The sequence below is a fragment of the Canis lupus genome, chromosome 3 (genome assembly GCF_003254725.2).
Source record: "Canis lupus dingo isolate Sandy chromosome 3, ASM325472v2, whole genome shotgun sequence".
In the NCBI taxonomy this organism is placed as follows: domain Eukaryota; kingdom Metazoa; phylum Chordata; class Mammalia; order Carnivora; family Canidae; genus Canis; species Canis lupus.
This window is the reverse complement of record NC_064245.1, coordinates 79067385-79076063: the sequence shown is the minus strand read 5'-3', so window position 1 is coordinate 79076063 and position 8679 is coordinate 79067385.

Sequence of the window (8679 nt, the reverse complement as noted above, 5' to 3'; positions counted from 1 at the left end):
TTCCCTGCAGTCAAGAGGTGAGTTATAAAGTCACCAATATTGATCAGTATTTATTACTAAAAATGTTTATAACCAGTTGTAGCTCTTACTGTATTAATTGGTTTTATTTACTATTACCTAAATTGTTAAATGTTGATGTAAAATGGATGAATTGCCTATGGAAACTAAGTTGAATATTTGCCAAGAGCAATTAAAGATAAACCATTTACAGTATTCTCTTAAACTATTTAGGGCAGAAATGTAACTATTAGGGAAACATTAAGACGTAGAAGGATTTGCATAAAATCGCTTTGCAAATGTATTTCAAATAAAACGAAACAAGCTGAAATCCATGTATTTATTATGGGTGGGGTTTTTGCAAGAAAGATGAATCAATGGGGTGACACAAAGAAAGAAAAAAGAGTCATAAATGTGACTATATTATTGTGATATATATCCATTATAATAATATTGCATTTTATTCTTTATGTATTATTATTTAATCAAGGTATATTTTAAATATATATTAAATAATATAATATAATAGGGAAGCCTGAGTGGCTCAATGGTTGCGCATCTTCCCTTGGTGAGCCCAGATCATGATCCTGGGGTCCTGGGCTTGAGTCCTGCAGCAGACTCTCCACAGGGAGCCTGCTTCTTCTTCTGCCTATGTCTCTGCTTCTCTCTGTGTCTCTCATGAATAAATAAGTAAAGTATTTTTTAAAAAATAAAGTAAATACTATAATATGTAAATAACATGTTATATAATATATATTTTTATATGTATTCAAATTATCTACATATACTGGTGTATCACTCTATTGTGTGTATCAAAGTACATACATAAAAATAGAAGCCAAATGTGAATAAAATAAAAAAATAAATCAAAATAAATGTTATAATGTTTCCTTCCTGGTTTCCCAATGAATCATCATATGCCTATTCCACTCATGACTGCCGCACTTTCGGTGAGATGCTCACACTCAGCTTCAACGTTCCTCCTGTCTTCGGCTTTAGGATAAACCACAGCATACCTACTATTTATCTGACACTCATTTAAACTCTGGCATGGGGTTTACGGTTCCTCTCGTACTGAAGGAATTCACCTTATGAAATGTCCTCTTGAATTTCAACCTTCTATTTCTTATTTTGAGATTCATTCACCTCTTCCCTTTGCATAGTTGCACAGCATTCCATTGTATGGACTCAATAGTTAATCTCTTCAACTGGTGATTATTTGTGTTTTTATTATTTTATTGCTCCCTGCCAGGCTTAGAGGTTGCAAGCCTAATTTCTCCCCTACCCTTTTTTGACCAAATGCCAGCACAATTTACCCATAACTCAGCTTTCAAATCTATGAGATTATGACAGTGACAGGCGACTCTTCCAACTTCTATTGAAGCAAAGTCAGTGCTTCTAAAACAACCACCTTTTGTTGTATTCACAGTCTCTGTGGCAGTCAAAAAGAATAGTGCAGAATCGTTTGTCTCCAACATCTCGAGTTTAAACTGCAAAGACTGCAAAGACTTGAATGACTGCTGGGCACTCAAATGGCCAGTGCTAGGATTATCCAGGAGCTCCTTTGCTTATATCATGCCAGGGCTGGGAAGGTTTGGGGACATAGCTCAGCTGAGACTAAGGATCTTCCTGTGGACACTCCATGTTCCTTGGACTTTTCACAGAATGGCAGGTGGGTTCTGGATGTGAACACCCCAAGAATAATCATGTATTCCAAGAGAACCAGGTGGAAGCTGCATGGCTTTTTATGGCCCATCTTTGGACAAAGAAAGCTACTTGTGCTGTACTCTTGGTTGAAGTGGTCGTAAATGTGCTTAGAGTCCAGGGAAAGGGATATAATACAGACAACTCCTCTTGAAGGATGAAATACCATGCAAATTGTGAATTAAATGAAAAAAACTGATATACCAACTACAGGATATACATGTAGGGTTTGTTTTAATTTTTAAGACTTTTTGTAGTATAGTGAAAGTACAATAAATTGCATATATGTGTAACATATACAATTTGACAAGTTTTAACTGATGTAAATACCCACGAAACCAACAAAACAATCAAAATCATGACTAAATCTACCACAATCAATAGTTTCTCTAAAGCATTCTTCTTTGTTAACCCCACTTGTCAGTCTACTTTCACTAAGAATTGTGTTGCTTTTTCTAAAATTTAATATTTTTCTGATGTTTTCATTCAGTATAATTATTTTGAGAATCTTCCATGCCTTTCTTTTTCAGAGTTGAGTAGCATTCCATTCATTGTGTGGGTGTACAGTCATTAATCTATTTACCACTTGATGAATATTTGCATTTTTATCATTTGGGGATATAACGTATAAAACTTTCACATACGAATTTTAATATGTCAGATGTTTTATTCTCTCCATTAAATCTAAGAATCATTGGTGGAGTCGTCTGGCAGGTGTATATTTAACCCTTTAAAGAATGGCCAAATCACTTTTTTTAAAAAGATTTTATTTATTTATTCATGAGAGACACACAGAGAGAGAGAGGGGCAGAGACACAGGCAGAGGGAGAAGCAGGCTCCATGCAGGGAGCCCGACGTGGGACTCGATCCCCAGTCTCCAGGATCAGGCCCTGGGCTGAAGGTGGTGTTAAACTTCTGGGCCACCAAGGCTGCCCACCAAATCACTTTCTAAAGTGGTTGTACCATCTTGCATTTCTACCAGCAGCATTGAAGTGTCCATGTTCCTCAATATCTTCTCCAAAACTTGATCAGTTGTTTTAATTTTAATCCTCAATTTGCATTTTTCTGATGCCTTATAATGTTGAGCATCTTTTCGTGTGTTCTTTTTTTTATCATCTCCATATCTTTTTCAATAAAGTATTAAAAACTTTTGTCATTTTTACTTGGAATTTTTGTTTTCTTATTAATAGGTTATGACATTTTATATATTCTAGATACAAGTCCTTTATGAGGCACATAGTTTGCAAAGATTTTTCTCCCAGCCTGCATTTTATCTTCTTATTCTCTAAATAGTGACTTTAGAGCAGTTTTGTTTTGCTTTCAATTTTCATAAAGTCTATTTTATCAATTTTTTAGAAATGGATCATGCCTTTGAGACCATCCTTACAAAATATTTGCCTATTTCAAGATCACCATGTTGTTTTCTCAGTAGGTTTTCATAGGTTCCGATTAGCAGATTGAAGAAGTTTTCTTTTTATCCTACTTTGCTGAGAGTTTTATAAAGAAAGGACATTGAATTGCGTTAAAAGCTTTCCTGAGTTCACTGAAATGAATATATCAGGAGGGTCTTTTTTTTTTAGAAGAGTTTTTTTTTTATGCTTGTTAATATTGTGAATTAATTGGTTTGTGTTTTAAGATTTTATTTTTTTTTTATTTTATAGAGAGAATGCACAAACAGAAGGGAGAGGCAGAGAGAGAGGGAGAAGCAGACTCCCTGCTGAGCAGGGAGCTTGGTGTGGGACTCAATCACAGGATCCTGGATCCAAACTTGAGCTGAGGGCAGATGCGTACCTACTGAGCCACCCAGGTGCCCCAAATGGTTCGTTTTTAAACATATTTCCCAACTTGCCTTTCTGGACTAAAGGCTCCCTGGCCTTCATGTGTCATCCTTTTCATATCGGATTCAATTTGCTAAGATTTAATAGATTTCTTTTGTTGTAACATCATTATTTGGTTTTGGTATCAGAGTAATGCTGACTACATTAATAGAGAGGTAGCAACTCCTTTTCTATTCATTAGAAGAGTTAATGTTGAATTGATATTATATCATCCTTAAATATTTTGTAGCATCCACAATTTTAGTTATCTGGGTCTAGAGTTTTCTTTGTGAGGAAATTTCTAAGTACAATTTTTATTTTTATAATACATGAAGACTGTTGAATTTCTTCTTGGGTGACTTTTGGTAATCTATGGCTTTTAGATAATTTGTTCATTTTATCTTAGTTGTTAAATTTATTGGCCTAAAGTTGTCCATAATATCCCCTTATTAGCTGTTTTATGTATTACGATTTATAGTGATATAACTTTTTTCATTCCTAATTGATAGTTTGTGCCTGCTCATTTTTCCCCTGATTTATCTGGTTAGAGGTTAATCAATTTTATATATCCTCTCAAAGAACCATATTTTGTTTTCATTGATCTTTCTCTATTCTTTTTTTAAATTTGATTGATTTTTTTTCTCTGACCTTTATTATTTTTCTTATTCTACTTTGTTTTTTTATTTTTTCCTCTTTTTCTAGTCTTAAGATGGAAGCTAAGAAAATTGATTTGGAAACTTTCCTCTTTTATAATATAAGTGTTTTATATAAGTGCCCAAAATATCCATCTAAATATTGTATTAGCTACACTCCACAAATATTAGTACATTGGTTTTTCATTTTTCATTCACATCAAGACACTTCTCAGATTTTCTTTTGAACTGTGCTGTCATTAATGTGTGATTAAGAAGTGTGTTACTTGACTTTCAGATATTTGGGGATTTTCAAAATACATATCCGATATTGATTTTAAATTTAATTCCACTTTGTTCAGTGAAAATACATGGCATGGTTTAAATAGTTTTGAAATGATTTTTAATTCTTGTATTGGACAGGATATTCTATAAATGTCAATTAGATATATTTGCCTGTTAGTATTGTTCAAAGCGTCTACATTCTTACTAATTTTCTTTCTATTTGTTCTATCAATTATTGAGAGGTTAGTTTTGAAATCTCAGACTCTTAGTTTGGATTTGTCTATTTCCGATTTAATTTCTGTTGGATTTTGCCTCACACATTTAAAGTGCTGGGATATAAAACCATAAATATTGTGTATTTGTATCCTGTTCATGAATTTAAATTTTTATCAATATCAATGACTTTCTTTTTCTCTAGTACTATTATTTGTTCTCAAATGTACTTAGACATTAATACAGCTCCTTTAGTTTTCTTTGATTATTTTTACCATAGCATGTATTTATTCACCTATTTACTGTTAATCTATATGGGTATTTATATTGAAATGAGTTTCCCATAGACAGCATATACTTATATCTTGATTTGCTTGTCCAATATTACAACTCTTCATTATGATGTTTAGACCATTAGACCACTTATATTAACATGATTATTTATGTGGTTAGCTTTAAGTTTACCATCTTGCTGCTTGTTTTCTATTTCATTCTATGTTCCTTTTCCCCTCATTTCTGTTGATTTTCGGTTGAGGTTTTTTTTTTTTTTTTTTTTTTTGGACTTAACTTCAACACCTCCTTTGTTGAATTATTAAGTAAAACTTTTTTAAAAGTACTTGCTTCAGTCTTAATTGTATAGAGCTTTAACTAATCACAGTCTACTTTTAAGTAACAATGTACTGCACTATGTAAACTATAATCACTTTACAACAGCAATTCCATTTCCCCTCCTGTCCTTTGTGTAGTGATATATGCTACCTCTAATATGTTAAAACCACCCAATACATTTTTTTGCCTCAACAAACCATCATTTTTTTAAAAAATTGAGGTGTTATATTAGTTTCAGGCATACAATATAATGATTCAACAATTCTATATATTACTCAGTGCTCATCAAGACAAGTAGACATTTGACCCATTTCACCCCTCTCCCACCCACCTCCCTTCTGGTAACCACCAGTTCTGTGTATTTAAGAATCTGAGTTTGTTTTGTTGTTGTTTGTGTGTGTGTTTGTCTTTTTCTTTTTCTTTTTTTTTTCTGTTTGCTCATTCTTGTTTCCTAAATATCACATATCATCCAAAATGAGCTGACATTTGTCTTTCTCTGATTGACTTATTTCACTTAGCATTATAACCTCTAGGTCCAACCATGTTTTTGCAAATGGTGAGATTTCATTATTTTGGGGGGCTGAGTAGTATTCCATTCTGTATATTTAGGGTACCTCTTCTTTATCCATTCATGTATGGATGGGCACTTGGGTTGCTTCCCAATCTTGGCTATTGTAAGTAATGCTGTAAATAAACATACAAGTGCATATGTCTTTTCGAATTAGTGTTTTCATTTTCTTTGGGTAAATACCCAAGAGTGGAATTAATGGATCATATGGTAACTGTATTTTTAATTTTTTGAGGAACCTCTATATTGTTTTTCATAGTGGCTGCACCAATTTGCATTCTCATCAACAGTGCACAAGGGTTCTTTTGTCTCCACATCCTCTCAAACACTCTCCGTGTTTTTTTTTCATTTCAGCCATTCTGACAGATATAGGAAAGTAATATCTCATTGCAGTTTTGATTTGCATTTTCCTGATGATTAGTGATGTTGATCCTTTGTTTTGTCTGTTGGCTATCTGTATGTCTTCTTTGAAAAAACTGTATTCAGGTACTCTGCCTTTTTTTCAATTTAATTATTTGGTTTTTGGTGTTCAGTTGTAGTAAACTACCTTATTAATAAAGCATTTTATATTTACCTAGCTTAGTACTCTTCATTTTCTGGGGGTCAAGATTTTTATTTAATATCATTTTTACATTCCATAAAACACTTCTTTTATTTTTTTTATTTTTTTTTAATTTTTTTTTTTTTATTTATGATAGTCACACAGAGAGAGAGAGAGAGAGAGAGAGAGAGAGAGAGGCAGAGACACAGGCAGAGGGAGAGGCAGGCTCCATGCACCGGGAGCCCGATGTGGGACTCGATCCCGGGTCTCCAGGATCGCGCCCTGGGCCAAAAGCAGGCGCTAAACCGCTGCGCCACCCAGGGATCCCAGACACTTCTTTTAATATCTCTGTATTGCATGGTCTATCACTGATGGTTGTTTTTATCTTTTTATATTTCAAAGAATTTACTTCACCTTAATCTTGAAAGACTCTTCCCTGGGTGTAGAATTCTAGATTAACAGTTTTGGTTTCTTTCTTTTTTTTTTTTTTAATTTTCAATATTCCTTAAAAACTCTGCCTCTCCATCTTTAACCTCACAGTTTCCAATGAGAAATCTGTTACCAATCTTATCTTTGTTCCTCTGTTTTTATATATCATTTTGTGAAGAATTTTTAAACTTCTCTTTATCCTTGATTTTAAGAAATATCATTTATCATTTTGATGTGACTACTGCATTTTTCTTCAGTTTATTACATTTGGATCTTGTTGGGCTTTTTGGAATTCTGGGTTTATATATATTTTTGGACAAATGTTAGCCCTTAGTTTTTCCAATATGTTTTTGTTTTTCCCTCTTTCTCCTTCAGCTATGCCAGTTATATAAATATTAGGTTTCCTAAAATTGCCCTAGATTTCACTGGTGTTATGTTCATTTTTTATCAGTCTCTTTCTTGTTTCACTTTGAATAATTTTTATTGCTATGTTTAGGCTCACTTAACTTTTTGTCTGCAGAATCTAATCTGTTTTTTATTCTATTCTGTTTATTTTCATTTCTGTCATTATATTTCTATTCGTAGAAGTTTAACTTGGGCCTTCTTTGTATCTTCTTTGTATCTATGTGTCTACTACCAATCTGTCTTTCTTCCTTCTCTTGGATCAATATTGCTATAATAACCTTTTGATACTCCTGTCTTCTGTGTAATCTCCATGTCCATTTCCTTTTTTTTCCTTTTGTTATGTGTCTTATTTTCCTGCTCCTTTGCATGCCTGAAATTGTTTATTGGATCCCAGATATTGTAGATTATCCCTACTTAGCAGCTGGAATTTTTGTATTTTTTGTATTTTTTAAAAAATACGCTTGACTTTCTAAATTGCTTGGAAATAATTTGACCCTTCAGAACTAACTTTTCTGTCTTATTAGGCAAGAGCAGAACAAGCTCTAAACTGGGACTAAAATTTTATCATTTAAATGATACACATCTGATTTTCTAACTCAGCATACTTCAAACTATGGGATTTTTTCCACTGTTGATCATCTGTCCCAACTGGAATGGATGGTTTTCCAAGGATATTTCACTTCAAAAACCAGGACAATCGCAGGCAAAGTAATGGTCATATCTTGGGGAACACAGATTATTTTTGGCTCTGTATAAACTCAGAGAATTATTTCCTGTAATCTTTGTGTTTGTTTTTTCCCTCTGCTCTCAGGTAGTTTCTTCTCACTAATGAGCAAAATAGTCCTGAGCTAAAGACTCTCAAGGAATCTCCTGAAGATCTCTGCAGCTATGTTCTTGCAACTCTCCTTCTCTCACAGTTTGCCCTCCAATCTCTAGCCTTGTCAGCCTTGCCACACACCTATACCATCTGTTCAACTTGGGCAGATTGACAAGGTCTATATAAGCTCCTCTCCTGCCATTCAGTCTATAAATTGGAACAATCGTAGGGTTCACCTTATTGGATTTCCTCTGTTTCCTTATATCCAGTGGCTGAATACCATTGTTTAACATATTTTGTTAAAAGATTTTTAACTGTTTCAAAGAGTAAGGTAAACCTGGCCCTTGATAGTCCATCTTGGTTGTAATCAGAAGTCTTCAATGGATCCATACAAGTGTCTAACTATTTATTAAGGGTCAGCTAATAAATAATATCATTCAAATACACGTAAAATTATTTAAAAAATTTTAAAAAGTAGAAAATAAAGCTAATGGACTTATTTAAACAGCTTTCCTATTTTAGTAAGAGGTAAATATAGAATAATCAACTTAAAAGTAGATTATAAAATGAGTAATATAGGCTCAGAAAAAGATAATTCAATTGTAAAGTTGTATATATTTTTTTAAATAATGAGATCTGTTAATGATAAAGAACACAACAAA